The sequence below is a fragment of the Nicotiana tomentosiformis genome, chromosome 7 (genome assembly GCF_000390325.3).
Source record: "Nicotiana tomentosiformis chromosome 7, ASM39032v3, whole genome shotgun sequence".
Taxonomy (NCBI): domain Eukaryota; kingdom Viridiplantae; phylum Streptophyta; class Magnoliopsida; order Solanales; family Solanaceae; genus Nicotiana; species Nicotiana tomentosiformis.
The window spans coordinates 79,166,363-79,186,821 of record NC_090818.1 but is presented as its reverse complement, the minus strand read 5'-3'; the positions used below and the strand labels follow the sequence as shown (position 1 = coordinate 79,186,821).

Genomic DNA, 20,459 nt, shown 5'->3' with positions numbered 1-20,459 from the left:
GTAGTTAGGACTTTCTTTCTTTTCCAAGATTTCTAAGATTTCCAAGATTGGTTTTGGACTTTCAAGATCCTATCCTAAGGTACTTGGACTTTTTGTCCAATGTAGTTAGGACTTTCTTGCTTTTCCAAGATTTATAAGATTTCCAAGATTGGTTTTGGACTTTCAAGATCCTATCCTAAGGTAGTTGGACTTTTGTCCAAAGTAGTTAGGATTTTCTTTCTTTGTCTTTGTGGTAGAATTTAGTGACTCCCTCTCTATATAAAGGGGTGTCTTCTTTGTTTTTAGACTTAGATTATGATATACAATATCTTGCACTCTTGTGTGTGGCTACTCTTGATTTATTCTTCAACCTTCAAGAATCAACTTAAGGTGGTAAGATTAAACCCTTTTCGAAATCGTAGATCACTTTTAGCTATTCAAGAAAGGTGATAAGTTTAGGCTTATTGTTGTTCTTGTTATTCTTAAGGGTCGGGTTTCACAATCTATCTCTTATTTTTAATTCTCTACCAAAGACGATTAGTTCTTCGTTAGCTAATTGTTGTTGCTCGGATTCAACTTCAAGAATAGACTTCTTGAATTCAAGAAACTCTTTCTTGAATTCAATCTATCTTTAATTTTTGTCTTCTTTTCGTTTCCCTATTTTCTTTTAGCTTCCGCACATTTTTTGATGTTTTTGTTTTTCTTTAGTAATTCTTGAATCCCCTATCGTATCGTTATCAAGTGGTATCCGAGCATAGGCTAATCAAGATTTTAATCTTGATAATCTTGGGTGGTTCTTGAGCAAAATCAAAAGATAAAAAAATGAGAATCAATCCAAAAAGGTGTTATTGCTCATTACTATTTTCAGATTCAAGTATAATTTGGTTTCCAAGTCAAGAAAAAAAAAACAAGAAGAGGGGATCCTAGTTCTTGAAGATTAAGGTAACTTCTTTCCTTATTCTTGTGGGTTTTAGGTTTCTTAAATGCTTTCCATTTTTTCTTAATAACCAATTCCTATTCTTCCTAGGTTTGGTCCTTCACTTTCTTTTTCCTTTTGCATAACTCCACATTTTTATCACTAAGGTTGTGACTAGTAAAGTTTATTGATAAATCTAAAGATTAACGATCAAGAGTTTCTTTGAGTGAAAAAGGAAAGAGAGGTGAGAGCATTATAGGGAAAAAGCCAAATTTGAGAGATACATATTTCCTTTAATCTATGTCAAGATATCTCAAACAGGTAGTTACAGTGGAAGGAGGAGAGCTATGACTCAACAACTTGGAAAGTCCAACTTACAGTATACCGAATGGAAGGAAGACAATGGTAAAGTTATTTTTCAAACAAAAGCTAAAGTGATTTCTGCAATTTATGCCCTTAGAATTGACAAAGCATTTGGCTATAACTTTATTAGCACTTATATGGTTGAGAAATTAAACTTGCCCTATGTTGAACATATTGAACCCTACATGTTGAAAGGAGTAAAGGTAGATAAAAGAGTGTTATTGCAATTCTCTATTGGAAGGAACGAGGATGTGATTTGGTGTGATGTCATTCCCATGAATAGTTTTCATATCTTGTTGGGAAGGCCATGGTATGTCTATAGAAGTGCTTCATATAGTATGGAAACAAATAGATACTCTTTTGAGGTTAATGGGAAGAAACTCATTCTTGGGCCTTTGACTCCCTCACAAATTTGGGAAGATGAAAAGATTGTTAAAGAGAATATGGAAAAATATGAGAGAGAAAAGAATGAGAGGAGTAAGGGAGTGCATGTTGACATTCCAAAAGAGGAAAAAGGAGAGGTTATCTTGAGTGAAAGGAGTGGGATGTCAAGTGAGGTAAAGAGTGATCTTGAGAAAAAATAAAAGAGTGAAGGCAATGAGATAACAAAAGTCTGTGAGGTAGACAGAAAAACAAGAGGGTTTGAGTGAAGAAAAAGAAAAAAACTTAAGCGAGAGAAAAGAGGTTGCGGGTGTGGAGAAAGTTAGTCTTGTGATAAAAGCCAAAGAGAGTGTAAGCAAAAAAAAGTTTTCTTTACTTCCTAACCCATTAACTTTTTCTTGTATTACTTCTTGTGATTTTGTGCAGCCACATGTTGAAAGACCTTTTGAAAGGGGAGGTGAGGCGCAAGAGATGGTGGCAAAGGATCCAATTGGATTCCAACATGAATTTGGCGAAATAAATTCTTGTTGGATGGAGGAAGATAAAAGCTTGGTTAAATTCTGTGTTATTGAACTTTTTAACTATTTTGATCCTTATTTACAAGTTTATGACATGGAGTTGCCTAAAAGCATTGCTAAGTTGGAGATATTGAATAAAAGAATACAAGGTGATGATGTGCCATCGGTGAATAAGTCCAAGTATGGTATGTAAAATTGGTTTATTCGAATTCTTGGCCTTTCTAGAACACCTAAGGTATTTTTGGAGGTAATGAACTATACTCTTATTTCTTATGTTGGTGACTTTATAATTTTTGTGGATGATGATATTTCGATGCATATCAAGACAGTAACTGTAATATCTAAGTTCAAGTGCAAGAGTGATTTACTGTGTTTTGAAATTCAGTATGACTTGGATGATTATGTATTCCAACTTGGTGCAAAGAGACATGAAATTTATGAGAAGCGGCTTGCGAATGAATTAAATATTTCTTCATCTCTTATTCAAGTGTCTAATGAGTTTTCATGTGATAAATTGCTAGAATGTGATTTTTGTTGTGTGATGGGGAGTCATTCTTCAAGTTATGTTCATTGTGAGCTTGTAAAAGTGTTTGCTAGTAGTAAAGAGGATATGTACGATTGTTGTGACGCTTGTGATCAAATACTCTTTCATGTAGAGGAATCTATGAGATTTGTAATTGTAGATAGTTGGCTATATCATAAAAGTGTCTTTTTTGATACATGTGGTAGAGATACTTATATTAAATGGATGTGTGGTCAACCTTTTATAATTTCCTTGTCATGTATACCTATGGACTACCTTACCGACAAGATCGAATTGCAAGTTCCGTTGCATAGTGCATCTAAGAGAGGTTTTTATTGTATTAATCTAGGTAGGCATAAATTTTATTGGAATGATGTTGTCCATATTCTTTATAAGGGAGTATTTACACCTATTAGGATTAATTAGGTTAAATGGACACGTGGTCACTATCCTGTTTTATTCCTACTATTTTTTTAGATTAGTGGATGATATTTACTAGTGCTTGTTTTCTTTTTCTTGCAAGGTTGAAATTCGAGGACAAATTTTCTTCAAGAAGAGGGGAATGATAGCATCCTAAGAAGCTCAAATCTATTCAAAGACAAGGATGAAGCTTTGTAATCTCAAAGAGGGCCTCTAACAAGATGTCAAGCTAAACAGTTGCAAAACAGGTCATTAGACTTCAAGTGCAAATAATGAAGTTGTTAATTAGGAGGAAGGGCTCAAGGATTAAGTATGTGAATTGGCTAGGTGTTACAATTTTGTTTTATGGCCCAAATATATGTCCAAGAAGAGGAGTATTGGATCCCAAGAGACATCCTTTGAAGACGGTCCTAATCAGTCCACTTTTTGACCATTTTGGCACCTAAAATGTGTCCAAACTTGCAGCCCAATTAGTCCTACATGAAGTCATATTTTTATAATATAAAAAGGACTTAGTTGATGTCAAAGAAGGGTACAATAGTCGTGCTAGAAATTGAGTGCAAGTTGGTGCCAAGTTGCTTGCAAATTTCCTTTATGATTTTTAAGATCTCCAAGATTCTATCCAAGATTGGTTTTGGACTTTCAAGATCCTATCCTAAGGTACTTGGACTTTTTGTCCAAAGTAGTTAGGACTTTCTTTCTTTTTCAAGATTTCCAAGATTGGTTTTGGACGTTCAAGATCCTATCCTAACTTTTTGTCCAAAGTAGTTAGGACTTTCTTTCTTTTCCAAGATTTATAAGTTTTCCAAGATTGGTTTTGGACTTTCAAGATCCTATCCTAAGATAGTTGGACTTTTATCCAAAGTAGTTAGGATTTTCTTTATTTGTTTTTGTGGTAGAATTTCGTGACTCCCTCTCTATATAAAGGGGTGTCTTATTTGATTTTAGACTTAGATTATGATAAACAATATCAACAAAAATATTGAGATTTTTCTTGCACTCTTGTGTGTAGCTACTCTTGGATTTATTCTTTAACCTTCAAGAATAAACTTAAGGTGGTAAGATTAAACCCTTTTCGAAATCATAGATCACTTTTAGCTTGTAAGGCCCCGTAAATATTTTTCCAAAAATAACTTGGATTTCCGTGATGCCAAAATAGGCATAGAGGTTACTAGAAGTAGGCGTTGGGGAGTTGAAGAAAATGTTGGGCAGAAGTAGGCATTTCTGCGGCCTATTCTGTGACCACAGAACCACTCTGCGGATCACAGAATGGTCGCAGAGTGGGTCAGTTTTCTGGGCTATTTTGATATCAAATTTCGCGGCCATTATGCGATCGCTTAACCACTTCGCGGGCCGCACTCTTGTCGCATATCCCGCTTTGGGATTTTTCATAGGGAGGTTTTGCGGTGCCCTATGCGAACGCAGAACCATTCTACGGTGCATTATGCAACCACAGAACAGGTCTACGGGCCGCATAGTGATCGCAGACCGGGTCAGCCACGCCAAGTTTTGGAGGCCAAATTATATGGCCAATATGCGTACCGCATATCAATTATACGATCGTAAAACCTGTTTCGGAGCTTCATTTTTGAGGTTTTTAAACCCGACCCTATTCCATTAAAACGCCTACCTTGGGCCATTTTAAAAATATTTTCCGATATTTTTAGAGTGAGAGAGAGGGTCCTAGAGGGAGAAAGTGATCTTCATCAAATTGCTCTTCAATTCTCACTTAAAAACTTGAAGATTATCAAGAGAGGCACCTAGGTATTCTTCCTAAGAGGTAGGATTCTATCACCAAAACTCTTAATTTCAAAATGAAACTAGAATGGGCCATTAGTAAGGTAATTCATGGGGATGGGAGTGCTTACCTTGCATGCATGTGTTCCTAAGATATGTGGGGATGTTGTGACTTAAAGATAGAAGAGAATAGGGTGTGGGTTGGTGGAGTCTTTCATAAAAAGGGGCATGAAACCTTAATACACACATAGTGTTTAATAGAATGCTCAAGTGAGCTAGAATTATGATCGTTTTCCTAATTTTGGGTTCAATTTTGCTATATTGCTAAAATAGATTGAAGTTGCTAATATTCCGGAATTTCTTAGAGTTTTAAGAGGCTCAATTGAGGTATTTTGGCTAAACCCCCTCTTCTTAGAATTGAATCCCACGGTATTCATGCAATCGACGTAAGTCCCAAATTGAACGTCCTAGAAATTACTACGCCAAATGTGCTTGCTTGGCAAATATATGTGAAATATGTATTCCCATGCTTTCATCATGTTATCTCGTCATCTGAGGAAATGTTCAAGATTTAGAATATGTTCTAATATGCCTAGACTTCAAGTCAAATTCGATTAAGGACTGTTATGCCAAATTGTGTGAAAAGCCTCTATGTGCCTTGAATTCTAAATTCCTCACATGTGAAATCAAGAGTGTTGAATGAAAACCGTGTTGTTATTGATGATATTAATAATGTTGGATTGTGGAAAAGAACTTGAATTATGAAATAAGGCCAAGTGCCAAGAATGACTTTATAATTAAAGCCACTTGTGCCAATGTGCTAAAAAGATGGGAAAGAAATATGAAGTAAGATGATCGATTGAAATGGTTGATGTCTCAAATGAGATGGCTTAGCCGATCGGGCCGAGATCGGACTCCGTGTAATAACACGGTGGTATTGTGAGTGAAATTATGAACATGGTTGATGTCTCAAATGAGATGGCTTAGCCGATCGGGCCGATATCGGACTCCGTGTAAGAACACGGTGGTATTGTGGACTATGGTATATTGGCACTAAAAACCATCCAACCTAATAATGTGGGAGTTGACTTAAAAATCTATGTGATCCTTAAAATGATGTTTTAATGTTATTTGAGGCTCGTATTGAATCCTTGACTATCTCCCTTGTATTATTATTCATTTTATTTAAATGGTGTTTAGTTTTCATACTAGTACTATTCGATAGTACTAACGTCCCTTTTGCCGGGAGCGCTGCATCTTTAAATGGATGCAGATGGTTCCATTACAGACAGTGTTGATCACAGATAGGTGTTGCATCCTCTTCTCAGCAGACTTGGTGAGCCCCATTTCATTCTGGGGTCATGTAATATATCTTTTGTTTATATTGTTGTACTTTTTGAGGTATAGCCATGGCCTTATTGCCGGCACCTTCTTTACACTCTTTTGTATCTTTAGAGGCTCCGTAGACGCTCTGCGGGTTGTATATGGGTGCTAGAAAGGTCAAACAAATTATATTGTATTTTGGATTTTTGTTCCACTAAATCACAAAATGTATGTATTTTGAAACTTAATAGGGAAGTAGCAAAAAAGAAATGGTTTAGTATTGTCTATATATATGGTCCTTGTGCTGTTTAGCTAATAAAAACATGCCTTCTCTTATCATAATCAAGTTGGGTATAAATTATTTAACAGGCTTGCTCGAGCAGGTTCACTCGGTTGAGCGTCGGTCGCGCTTCCCGAGGTTGGGGCATGACAAACTTGGTATCAGAGCCTAAGGTTTTAAAGTGTCCTAGGATGTGTCGGAGCCGTGTCTGGTAGAGTCCTTCTTATCGGTATGTTGTGGACCACATCTATAAGTGGGAGGCAACTTAGACATTTAGGAACAATACCCTTCTTTGATATTCTGGATCATGCGATGAAACTAATTGTGCAACTGTTCCTCCTCTAACTCGTGCATTGCTTTAACTTTCAGTATATGGCACGTAAGAAGAGAGCAAGAACTAGCCAAGGGGCCAATACTGCTTCAAGAGTGGCAGTTAACCCTTTATTTGATGATGCGGGTGAATTCCCGAGGGGTAAAGATAATCCCCTGACTGCTTGACTGTCTGATTCCACTACACCAGTCCCTATACCTATAGAGGGTGCGACGGTTCCTCCACCTAATATTCCAGTTCTGGTATTTCTGATGGGGATCTTAGGGGAGCTATTCAAATGCTGACTAAGATAGTGGCTTCTCAGGTCCAAAGGTTGAATGTTGCACCCACATTTTCTAGCCAACCAGGGGATTCCACTAGTTCTAGGGTGAACAGGTTTCTGTAGTTGGATCCTCCGATGTTCACTGGTGTTAATCCCGAGGAGGACCCACGGGACTTCATTGATGAGATGCATAAGACTCTCCGGGTTATGCACGCTACTGAGATGGTGGGAGTGGAGTTGGCCGCCTACCACCTGAAAGGGGTGGCATATTCTTGGTTTGAGCTATGCGAGGACTCTCGGGAGGAGGGGAGCCCTCCCGTGAGGTGGAGTGAGTTTGCTGATGCCTTTATAGACCATTTCTTGCCTACCGAGACTAGGGCAGCCCGTGCCACAGAGTTTGAGAATCTTAAGCAAGGGAGTAAGAGTGTGTGGGAGTATCACATGGAGTTCGCGCGCCTGTCGAAATATGCTATTCACATGATGCCCACCATGGAGGCCAGAGTGCATCGATTTATGCAGGGCATTAGCCCTTTGGTTATTAATGTGGCTGCCATAGCTGCCTTAAATTCTGATATGAACTATGGTAAGATGGTGGTGTTTGCTCAAGCTACAGAGGCCCGAAAGTTAAAGAATAGGATGGAGCGAGAGGGTAGCAGTAGGGCCCGATCCGCGGGCAACCCTGGAGATTCATTTGGTTGTGGGAGATTAGCTTTTAGGGGAGGGTCACCAGGGCCATCCCAGTCTTATGCTTAGTCTTCAACCAGTGCACCGCCAACAGGGCACAGTCAGCAGCAGGGGAGTCGCTTCAGGCCCAATTAGTGCAGCAAGCGGTCCCACCATCAGGGCCGATCCGGAAGGAGATTCCAGCAGCAACGCATGCCTCCATGCCCCAAGTGTGGGAGGATGCATATGGGGATCGGCTACCAGGACATGCCGGTATGTTACGGGTGCGGAATAAGGGTTCATATTCAGAGAGAGTGTCGTTCATCCCACCAGGCTGCGGGCAGGGGCACATCACAGCCATCCAGTTCTGCAGCTGCTACATCTTCAGCACCCCCTCCAGCTCGAGGCTCTCCAGCACCAACAGGGAATGGTGCAGCTAGGGGTGGTACGCAGAGTTTAGGAGGACCCAGCCGTTTCTATGCTATGAGTGGTCGCCAGAGTGCAAAGGCTTCTCCAGATGTTGTCACAGGTATATTGACTGTCCAATCTCATGATGTATATGCTCTTATTGATCCCGGGTCCACCTTGTCCTATGTTACCCCTTATGTTGCTATGGAATTTAGGATATAACCGGAACAGCTTCATGAGCCGTTCTCTGTATCTACTTCGGTTGGCGAGTCTATTATGGCCGTAAGGGTGTATAGTGGTTGTGTTGTCACGGTACGTGGTCGGGACACCGTAGCCGATCTCACTGAATTGGGGATGGTCGATTTTGATGTAATTATGGGGATGGATTAGCTTTATTCATGTTATGCTAAGCTCGACTGTCGAACTAGAACTGTGAGGTTTGAATTTCCAAATGAGCCGGTTGTTGAGTGGAAGGGGGATAATGTGGTGCCGAAGGGTAGGTTTATTTCTTACCTTAAGGCCACGAAGATGATTAACAAGGGGTGTATCTATCATTTGGTCCAGGTCACATACGCCAATGCTGAGGCACCTACACTCGAGTCTGTGCCAGTTGTGAATGAATTTCCAGAGGTATTTCCTGATGAGCTCCCTGGGATTCCGCCAGACAGGGAGATTGATTTAGGGATTGATCTGATGCCAGGCACGTAGCCTATATTTATTCTGCCCTACAGGAAGGCACCAGCAGAATTGAAGGAACTAAAGGAGTAATTGAAGGATTTGTTAGATAAGGGTTTCATCCGACTGAGTGTGTCACCATAGGGTGCACCGGTTCTCTTTGTAAGGAAGAAAGATGGATCGCTGAGGATGTGTATTGACTATCGGCAGCTCAACAAAGTCACAATCAAAAATAAGTACCCGTTACCAAGAATAGATGATTTGTTTGATCAGTTACAGGGTGCTAGATACTTCTCCAAAATTGATTTACGATCCGGGTATCACCAATTGAAGATTAGGGAGCAGGATATTCCGAAAACAGCTTTCAGAACCCGGTATGGGCACTTTGAATTTATGGTAATGTCTTTCGGTCTAACAAATGCCCCGGCAGCTTTCATGGACCTTATGAATCGAGTTTTCAAGCCTTTCCTCGACTCCTTTGTGATAGTGTTCAATGGCAATATTCTTGTGTATTCATAAGGTCGGGAGGACCATGCCGATCACCTCAGGGTAGTGTTGCAGACTCTTCATCAGGATCAATTGTACACGAAATTTTCAAAGTGTTAATTTTGGCTCGAATATGTCACATTCTTGGGTCATGTTGTCTCCAGAGAATGAATTAAAGTAGATTCTCAAAAGATTTCAGCAGTGAAGAATTGGCCTAGACCTACAACGCCAACCGAGATTCATAGTTTCTTGGGTTTAGCACGATTTTACCGGAAGTTTGTGGAGGGGTTCTCTACTCTTGCCTCTCCATTGACTAGATTGACTTAGAAAGTGGTTAAGTTCCAATGGTTCGATGCTTGTGAAATGAGCTTACAGCAATTGAAATCGAGATTGACTACGGCACCGGTGTTAACCCTGCCAGAGGGTACAGACGGGTGTGTGGTATATTGTGATGCTTCAAGGATCGGTCTTGGGTGTGTGTGTTAATGCAACATGGCAAGGTTATAGCTTATTCTTCTAGGCAACTCAAGAATCATGAAAATAATTATCCAACACATGACTTAGAACATGCGGCGTGGTTTTTGCATTGAAGATTTGGCGTCATTATTTGTATGGGGTACATGTGGATGTATTCACGGACCACAAGAGTCTTCAATATATTTTCAAACAAAAGGAGCTGAATTTGAGGCAGAGAAGATGACTTGAGTTACTCAAGGATTACGACATCGATATTCTGTACCACCCAGGGAAAGCCAATGTTGTGGCAGATGCTCTTAGCCGGAAATCTATGGGTAGTTTGGCTCACTTGGAGGCATGTCAAAGGCCGTTGGCCAGGGAGGTTCATCAGCTAGCCAGTTTGGGAGTTCGTCTTGCGGACTCTAGTGAAGGAAGGGTAATTGTGTAAAATATAGCTGAATCGTCACTTGTTGTAGAAGTCAAAGAGAAGCAATACAACGAACCATTGTTGGTACAGTTGAAGGAGGGGATTAATAAACATAAAATGATGGCTTTTACTCTTGGCATGGATGATGGTACACTAAGGTACCAAGGGCAGCTATGTGTTCCAAACGTAGATGGTCTCCGGGAAAGAATCATGATCGAGGCTCATGCTTCCAGGTATTTCGTGCATCCAGGCTCTACAAAGATGTAGCATGACCTCAAGGAAATCTATTGGTGGAATGACATGAAAAGGAGTGTGGCGGACTTTGTGGAAAAGTGTCCGAATTGTCAGCAAGTGAAGGCCGAACATCAACGGCCTGGTTGGTTGGCACAAAACAAAGAAATTCCAATGTGGAAGTGGGAAATGATTAATATGGATTTTGTGGTATGATTACCGCGCACTCTGCGCAAGTTTGACGCAATTTGGGTGATCGTGGATCGACTCACGAAATCAGCACACTTCTTACTAGTTAAATCTACCGACACAGCGGAACAGTATGCTCAGTTGTATATCAAGGAAATAGTGAGGGTGCATGGCACTCCAGTTTCTATCATCTCCGATTGAGGGGCTCAGTTCACGGCCAATTTTTGGAAGAAATTTCAGCATGGTTTGGGTACTTAGGTAAATCTTAGTACAGCCTTCCATCCACAGACCGACGGGCAAGTAGAGCATACTATTCAGACGCTTGAGGAAATGTTGCGTGCTTGTGTTCTTGCTTTCAAGGGTAGCTGGGATAATCATTTTCCACTCATAGATTTTGCTTATAATAACAGCTTTCATGCGAATATTCAGATGGCACAATTTGAGGCATTGTATGGTAGGAGATGTAGATCTCCTATTGGGTGGTTCGAGAATTGGGAAGCTGAGTTGATTGGGCCAGACCTCATACATCAGGCTATGGAGAAGGTTAAGATCATAAAGGAGTAGTTGAAAACTGCCCAGAGTCGTCAAAAATCCTATTCGGATGTCCGTCGCAGAGACTTAGAGTTCAAAGTAGATGATTGGGTATTCTTGAAGGTTTTCCCCATGAAGGGTATTATGCAGTTTGGGAAAAAGGGAAATTGAGTCCGAGGTATGTCAGGCCGTACAAAATCATTCAGAGAATTGGCCAGGTGGCGTACAAGCTTGAGCTACCACCCGAAATATCATTAGTCCACCAGGTATTCCATATGTCTATGTTGAAGAAGGTAGTTGGGGATCCATCAGCCATTGTGCCGGTTGAGACCATTGAGGTTAATGAAGAATTGTCATATGAAAAAATTTCAGTTGCCATTCTTGATAGACAAGTCCGAAAGTTGAGGAATAAAGAAATTTCCTCCGTGAAAGTGTTATGGCGAAACCAGTAGGTTGAAGAGGCCACGTGGGAGGCCAAGGAAGAAATGAAGAAGAAGTATCCTCACTTGTTTGAATAGCTGTGTAATCCTTTCTTTTTATGAACTTGTCGCCTATGAATTTTGTATCACTTGTTCAGTTAATGTAAAGGTGCTCCTTTTGATTATATGTTGCTTATGAGGCCACGGTTGGTGTTGTTATGAGTTTTGTAACGTCATTGGGTTGTGCATATGTTTGTAAGATGTGTTTCTGGGGCTCTCTGACAGGTGGATAGGCCTAGTTACAGAGGAAACTCTAGCGAAATATTTGGAAATTTAGGGAGTTAGTCAACTTTGGGGCTGCTGGTGTATGGTATGATAACCGAGCTGCATAAGTTGCTAATAGTGGACGTTGATCCTCATTCGACAATGATCTTAAGTGGGGGAGGATGTAAGGCTCCGTAAATTTTTCCAAAAGAAATCGGGATTTTCGTGATGCCGAAATACGCGTAGAGGTTAATAGTAGTAGGCATTGGGGAGTTGAAGAAAATGTTGGGCAGAAGTAGGCATTTATACAGCCTATTCTGCGACCGCAGACCCACTCTACTGACCGCAGAACCACTCTGCAGACCGTAGAATGGTCACAGAGTGGGTCAGTTATCTGGGCCATTTTGAGGTCAAATTTCGCGGCCATTATGCGACCGCATAACCACTTCGCGCGCCGCACTCTTGTCGTATATCCCGCTTTGGGATTTTTTGGAGGGAGGTTCTGCGGTACACTATGCGACCGTAGAACCATTCTGCGGTGCACTATACGACCGCAGAACAGGTCTGCGGGCCGCATAGTGACCGCAGACCGGGTCAGTCACGCCCAGTTTTGGAGGCCAAATTCTGAGGCCGATATGCAGAACGCATATCAATTATGCGATCGCAGAACCTGTTCCGGAGTTTCATTTTTGGGGTTTTTAAACTAGACCCTATTCCGTTAAAAGACCTACCTTGGGCTATTTTGAACCTATTTTCTAATATTTTTAGAGTGAGAGAGAGGGTCCTAGAGGGAGAAAGGGATCTTCATCAAATTGCTCTTCAATTCTCACTTAAAACCTTGAAGATTATCAAGAGAGGCACCTAGGTCTTCTTCCTAAGAGGTAAGATTCTATCACCCAAACTCTTAATTTGAAAATGTAACTAGAATGGGCCATTAGTAAGGTAATTCATAGGGATGGGAGTGCTTACCTTGCATGCATGTGTTCCTAAGGTATGTGGGGAGGTTGTGAGTTAAAGATAGAAGAGAATGGGGGGTGGGTTGGTGGAGTCTTTCATAAAAAGGGGCATGAAACCTTAATACACACATAGTGTTTGATAGAATGCTCATGTGAGCTAGAATTATGATCGTTTTCCTAATTTTGGGTTCAGTTTTGCTATATTGCTAAAATAGATTGAAGTTGCTAATATTCTGGAATGTCTTAGAGTTTTAATAGGCTCAATTGAGGTATGTTGGCTAAACCCCCTCTTCTTAAAATTGAATCCCACATTATTCATGCAATCAACGTAAGTCCTAAATTGAACATCCTAGAAATTGCTATCCCAAATGTGCTTGCTTGGCAAATATATGTGTAATATGTATTCCCATGCTTTCATCATGTTATCTCGTCATCTGAGGAAATGTTCAAGACTTAGAATATGTTCTAATATGCCTAGACTTCAAGTCAAATTCGATTAAGGACTGTTATGCCAAATTGTGTGAAAAGCCTCTATGTGCCTTGAATTCTAAATTGCTCACATGTTAAATGAAGAGTCTTGAATGAAAACCGTGTTGTTATTGATGATAATAATAATATTGGATTGTGGAAAAGAACTTGAATTATGAAATAAGGCCAATTGCGAAGAATGACTTTATAATTAAAGCCACTTGTGCCAATGTGCTGAAAAGATGGGAAAGAAATATGAAGTAAGATGATCAATTGATATGGTTGATGTCTCGAATGAGATGCCTTAGCCGATAGAGCCGAGATCGGACTCCGTGTAATAACACGGTGGTATTGTGAGTGAAATTGTGAACATGGTTGATGTCTCAAATGAGATGGCTTAGCCGATCGGGCAGAAATCGGACTCCGTGTAGGAACACGGTGTTATTGTGGATTGTGGTATATTGACACTAAAAAACATCCAACCTAATAATATGGGAGTTGACTTAAAAATCTATGTGATCCTTAACTTGATGTTTTAATGTTATTTGAAGCTCGTATTGAATCCTTGACTGTTTCCCTTGTATTATTATTTATTTTATTGAAATGGTGTTTAGTTTTCATACTAGTACTATTCGACAGTACTAACGTCCCTTTTGTCGGGGGCGATGCATCTTTAAATGGATGCAGGTGGTTCCATAGCAGACAGTGTTGATCATAGATAGGTGTTGCATCCTCTTCTCAGCGGACTCGATGAGCCCCATTTTATTCCGGGGTCATGTAATATATCTTTTGTTTATATTGTTGTACTTTTTGAGGTATAGCCGGGGCCTTATTGTCGGCACCTTCTTTACACTCTTTTGTATCTTTAGAGGCTCCTTAGATGCTATGTGGGTTGTATATGGGTGCTAGAAAGGTCAAACGGATTATGCTGTAATTTGGATTTTTGTTCCACTAAATCACAAAATGTATGTATTGTGAAACTTAACAGGGAAGTAGCAAAATGAAATGGTTTAGTAATGTCTATATATAAGGTCCTTCTACTATTTAGCTAATAAAAACATGTCTTCTCTTATCATAAGCGAGTTGGGTAGAAAGTATTTAACAGGCTTGCTCGACCGGGTTCACTCGGTTGAGCGTCGGTTGCGCTTCCCGAGGTTGGGGTGACATAGCTATTCAAGAAAGGTGATAAGTTTAGGCTTATTGTTATTCTTGTTATTGTAAAGGGTCAGGTTTCACAATCTATCTCTTATTTTTAATTCTCTACCAAAGGAGATTAGTTCTTTGTTAGCTAATTGTTGTTGCTAGGATTCAACTTCAAGAATAGACTTCTTGAATTCAAGAAACTCTTTCTTGAATTCAATCTATCTTTAATTTTTGTCTTCTTTTTTGTTTTCCTATTTTCTTTTAGCTTCCGCACGTTTCGTGATTTTCTTATTTTTCTTTATCAATTCTTGAATCCCCTATCGTATTGTTATCAAGTGGTATCAGAGCATAGTCTAATCAAGATTTTAATCTTGATAATCTTTGGTGGTTCTTGAGCAAAACAAAACGAAAATCAGCCCAAAAAAGTGTTATTGCTCATTATTATTTTCAGATTCAAGTATAATTTGGTTTCCAAGTCAAGAAAGAAACAAGAAGAGGGGATCCTAGGTCTTGAAGATTAAGGTAACATCTTTCCTTATTCTTGTGGGTTTTAGGTTTCTTAAATTCTTTCCTCCTTTTTAATAACCAATTCCTATTCTTCCTAGATTTGGTCCTTCACTTTCTTTTTCTTTTTCTTTTTGTCTAACTCCACATTCTTATCCCTAAGGTTGTGACTAGTACTGTTTATTGATAAATCCAAAGATTAACAATCAAGAGTTGCTTTGAGTGAAAAAGGAAAGAGAGGTGAGAGCATTATAGGAAAAAAGCTAAATTTGAGAGATACATATTTCCTTTAATCTATGTCAAGATGTCTCGAACAGGTAGTTACAGTGGAAGAAGGAGAGCCATGACTCAACAACTTGAAAAGTCAAACTTACAGTATATCGAATGGAAGGAAGACAATGGTAAAGATATTTTTCAGACAAGAGCTAAAGTGATGTCTGCAATTTATGCCCGTAGAATTAACAAAGCATTTGGCTATAACTTAATTAGCACTTATATGGTTGAGAACATGAACTTATCTTGTGTTGAACATATTGAACCCTATATGTTGAAAGGAGTAAAGGTATATAAAAGAGTGTTATTGCAATTCTCTATTGGATGAGGACGTGATTTGGTGTGATGTCATTCCCATGAATAGTTTTCATATCTTGTTGGGAAGGCCATGGTATGTCTATAGAAGTGCTTCGTATAGTATGAAAAAAACTAAATACCCTTTTGAGGTTAATGGGAAGAAACTCATTCTTGGGCTTTTGACTCCCTCACAAATTTGTGAAGATGAAAAGATTGTTAAAGAGAATATGGAAAAGTTTGAGAGAGAAAAGAATGAGAGATGTAAGGGAGTGCATGTTGACATTCTAAGAGAGGAAAAAAGGAGAGGTTGTCTTGAGTGAAAAGAGTGGGATGTCAAGTGAGGTAAAGAGTGATCTTGAGAAAAAAGAAAAGATAAAAGGCAATGAGATAACAAAAGTCTGTGAGGTAGAGAGAGAAAAACAAGAGGGTTTGAGTGAAGAAAAAAAAATTTTAGTGAGAGAAAAGAGGCCAAGGGTGAGAAGAAAGTTAGTCTTGTGATAAAAGCCAAAGAAAGTGTAAGCAAGAAAAAGTTTTTTTTACTTCCTAACCCATTAACTCTTTCTTGTATTAGTTCTTATGATTTTGTGCAGCCACATGTTGAAAAACCTTTTGAAAGGGGATGTGAGGCGCAAGATATGGTGGCAAAGGATCCAATTAGATTCCAACATGAATTTGGCGAAATAAATTCTTGTTGGATGGTGGAAGATAAAAGCTTGGTTAAATTATTTGTTATTGAACCTTTTGACTATTTTGATCCTTATTTACAAGTTTAATTAATGGAGTTACCTAAAAGCATTGCTAAGTTGGAGCCATTGAATAAAAGAATACAATGTGATGATGTTCCATTGGTAAATAAGTCCAAGTATGGTATGTATAATTTGTTTATTCGAATTCTTGACCTTTCTAGAACACCTAAGGTATTTTTAGAGGTAATGAACTATACTCTTATTTCTTATGTTGGTGACTTTATAATTTTTGTGGAAGATGATATTTTGATACATATCAAGTCATTAACTTTACTATCTGAGTTCAAGTGCAAGAGTAATTTACTGTCTTTTGAAATTCAGTATGACATAGATGATTATGTATTCCAACTTGGTGCAAAGAGACATGAAATTTATGAGAAGAGGCTTGCGAAGGAGTTAAATATTTCTTCTTCTCTTATTCAAGTGTCTAATGAGTTTTCATGTGATAAATTGCTAGAATATGATTTTTGTTGTGTGATGGGGAGTCATTCTTCAAGTCATGTTCATTGTGAGCTTGTAAAAGTGTTTGCTACTACTAAAGAGGATATGCATGATTGTTGTGACCCTTGTGATTAAATACTCTTTCATGTAGAGGAATCCATGAGATTTGTAATTGTAGATAGTTGGCTATATCATAAAAGTGTCTTTTTTGAGACATGTGGTAGAGATACTTATATTAAATGGATGTGTGGTCAATATTTTATAATTTCTTTGTCATATATACCTATGGACTACCTTACCGACAAGATCGAATTGCAAGTTCCATTGCATAGTGCTTCTAAGAGAGGTTTTTATTGTATTAATCTAGGTAGGCATAATTTTTATTGGGATAATGATGTACAAATGCTTTATAAGGGAGTATTTACACCTATTAGGATTAGTTGTATTAAATGGACACATGGTCACTATCTTGTTTTGTTCCTATTATTTGTTTAGATTAGTGGATGCCATTTACTAGTGCGTGTTTTCTTTTTCTTGCAAGGTCAAAATTAGAGGACGAATTTTCTTCAAGAAGAGGGGAATGATAGCATCCTAGGAATCTCAAATCTATTAAAAGACAAGGATGAAGCTTTGGAATCTCAAAGAGGGCCTCTAACAAGATGTCAAGCTAAACAGTTGCAAAACAAGGTCATTAGACTTCAAGTGCAAATAATGAAGTTATTAATTAGGAGGAAGGGCTCAAGGATTAAGGATGTGAATTGGCTAGGTTTTACAATTGTTTTATGGCCCAAATTTATGTCCAAGAAGAGGAGTATTGGAACCCAAGAAACATCCTTTGAAGAAGGTCCTAATCAGTCCACTTTTGGACCATTTTGGCACCTAAAATGTGTCCAAACTTGCAGCCCAATTAGTCCTACATGAAGTCACATTTTTATAATATAAAAAAGACTTACTTTATGTCAAAGAAGTTTACAATAGTCATGCTAGAAGTTGAGTGCAAGTTGGTGCCAAGTTGCATGCAAATTTCCTTCAAGATTTTCAAGATTTCCAAGATTCTATCCAAGATTGGTTTTGGACTTTCAAGATCCTATCCTAAGGTACTTGGACTTTTTGTCCAAAGTAGTTCGGACTTTCTTTCTTTTTCAAGATTTCTGAGATTTCTAAGATTTATTTTGGACTTTTAAGATCCTATCCTAAGGTAGTTAGAGTTTTTGTCCAAAGTAGTTAGGACTTTCTTTCTTTGTTTTTATGGTAGAATTTCGTGCTTCCCTCTCTATATAAAGGGGTGTCTTCTTTATTTTTAGGACAGATTATGTTAGACAATATCAACAAAAATTGTGTGATTTTTCTTGCACTCTTGTGTGTGGCTACTCTTGGATTTATTCTTCAACCTTCAAGAATCAACTTAAGGTGGTAAGATTAAACCCTTTTTGAAATTTTAGATAACTTCTAGGTATTCAAGAAAGGTGATAAGTTTAGGCTTATTGTTGTTTTTATTATTCTAAAGGGTTGGGTTTCATAATCTATCTCTTGTTTTTATTTCTCTACAAAAGGTAATTAGTTCTTCGTTAGCTAATTGTTGTTGCTAGGATTCAATAAAGAAACTCTTTCTTGAATTCAATCTATCTTTAATTTTTGTATTTTTCGTTTCCCTATTTTCTTTTAGCTTCCGCATGTTTCTTGATTTTCTCATTTTTCTTTAGTAATTCTTGAATCCCCTATCGTGTTGTTATCAAATTCGGAGGTCCCTAGCTCGAGTTATCTCTTTTTGTCGAAATCTTGAAGTTTAAAGGCTTAATGACTTTAAAGAATTGATCAGTGTTTGACTTTGTTGATACCGGATCCGTATTTTAGTTTCGGAACTTAGTATAGGTCCATTACTATATTTATAACTTGTCTGTTAAATTTGGTGAGAAACGGAGTTGGTTTGACTTGATTCGGACATCCGGTGGTTAAAATAGAAGTTCTAAAGTTTTCTTGAAAATTTCATTTGATTTGGTGTCCGATTCGTAGTTCTAGGTGTTATTTTAGCTATTTGATCATGCGAGCAAGTTTGTATGATGTTTTTGTACTTGTGTGCATATTTAGTTTGGATCCTCGAGGGCTCGGGTGAGTTTCGGATATCCTACGGACCTTTTGAACTTAGAAAGTTTGTTGGTTTTTCACTTCTTCTGGTTTCTGGTGTTTCCTTCTTCGCAGTCGCGAATATACTCCCGCAATCGTGAAGGGTAAAATGGGCTGGGGGAGATTTTGTTCTACGTGAACGCGAAACCTTAGTCGTGAATGCGGAGCATTGGGGGCCTTCTCTTCGCGAACGCGGCCAGTCAATCGCGAACGCGTAGTGAAATAGAGGTAGGGGCTGGGAGTTAACTGTTGCTCTATGCGAACACGATACAAGGATCGCGAACGTGGAGGCTAGGGGGGCTAAGACTATACAAACGCGTAGATCAACTCGCTATCGCGTAAGCCATTGAGGCTTTGCTCTTCTTGGACGCGTCAGGTTTCACGCGAACGCGATGCGCACCTGACACCAGTGATTAAAATAGTCCCAAAAACAGGATTTTGTTCATTCTTCAAATTTTTAAAGCTAGAAAACCCCAGAGGCGATTCTCCCAAGAACTTTTCTTCCCCAATTTGTTGGTAAGTGATTCTAACCTACTTTCTTTCAATTTTTCCATTACATTTCATAAGATTTTAACCTAAAATCTAGGATTTTCATGGTGGAAATTGGGGGTTCAGGAAGAATTAGGGATTTTTGTAAAATTGGAATTTAGACCTCGAATTGAGGTCGGATTCCGAAACTAATTACATAATCGGGCTCAAGGGTGAATGAAAAAATGGATTTTGGTCCGAACCTCATGTTTTGACCAAGCAGGCCCGAGATCGATTTTTGACTTTTTGGGGAACAGTGTGGAAATCCTAAATTTATGCATTGTTATTGATTCCTTTAGCAATATTTTACATTATTGAATCAATTGTGGTTAGATACGATTGGTTTGGAGACAGATTCTAAGAGAAAGGCTCCGGTAGAGCTTTGAGTCGACTTTTGGAGCGAGGTAAGCTTCGTGGTTAACCTTGACTCAAGGGATTAGGACTTGTTTTCCTATTTTCTACTTGTTTAAATGTTGGATACAACGTCTATGTGAGGTGACGAGTACTTATGTATTTTTGTTGGGTTAAAGCATGTGGGTGGGACTTGTTCCTTGTAATTTATTTCTTTCTTTGATCTTAATATCCATGCTTAGTCTAGTTAATTACTAAATTGATTGCTCTTTGCGCATTTATGAACTATCTGTGATAATTGAGCATTGTTTCTGAAGTAGAGATTGGGATAGTGGAACCATTATTGACATAAGACTTGATCTTGCTTATTCTATATCCCTGTTCTTATATGTTCATTGTTACATGGTAAGGGAGAGTGTTAATGCACGAAGGGTGATGCCGTGCCATATTTGAGTGTTAATGCACGAAGGGTGATGCCATACCATATTTGAAAGTTAATGCACGAAGGGTAATGTTGTGACGTATCTATTGATTCATGATGAAATTGAGGGTAAAAGCACGAAGGGTGATGTCGTGTCGTTATTACTGTTTTATAGTGAGGATGAGAGCAAAAGCACAAAGGGTGATGCAGTACAGTTTTATTCATTATGCTTGTTCATTTTGTTGATTGAAGGTTTATTGATTGATTCTTGTTATTATTCCCTGTTGTAGTTACCGTATCTTGTACCCCCTTCGCATGTCCCCTCCCAATTATACTTGTTAATTCTTTATTTGCTATTATTTTGTACGTATATTTCCGTCTGTACAGGTTTAATTACGTGGGTGTCCTATCATAGTCTCGTCACT

General features: G+C 38.7%; 1 long non-coding RNA gene across 1 annotated transcript; it reads left to right on the top strand.

The window, feature by feature from the left end:
* The first annotated feature begins 1,215 nt into the window (after nt 1-1,215).
* On the top strand, nt 1,216-15,801 carry LOC138895151 (uncharacterized). Its single transcript, XR_011409368.1, has 2 exons — nt 1,216-1,822; nt 15,730-15,801. It is a non-coding gene; the product is annotated as an uncharacterized lncRNA (long non-coding RNA).
* The last annotated feature ends 4,658 nt before the right edge of the window (nt 15,802-20,459 follow it).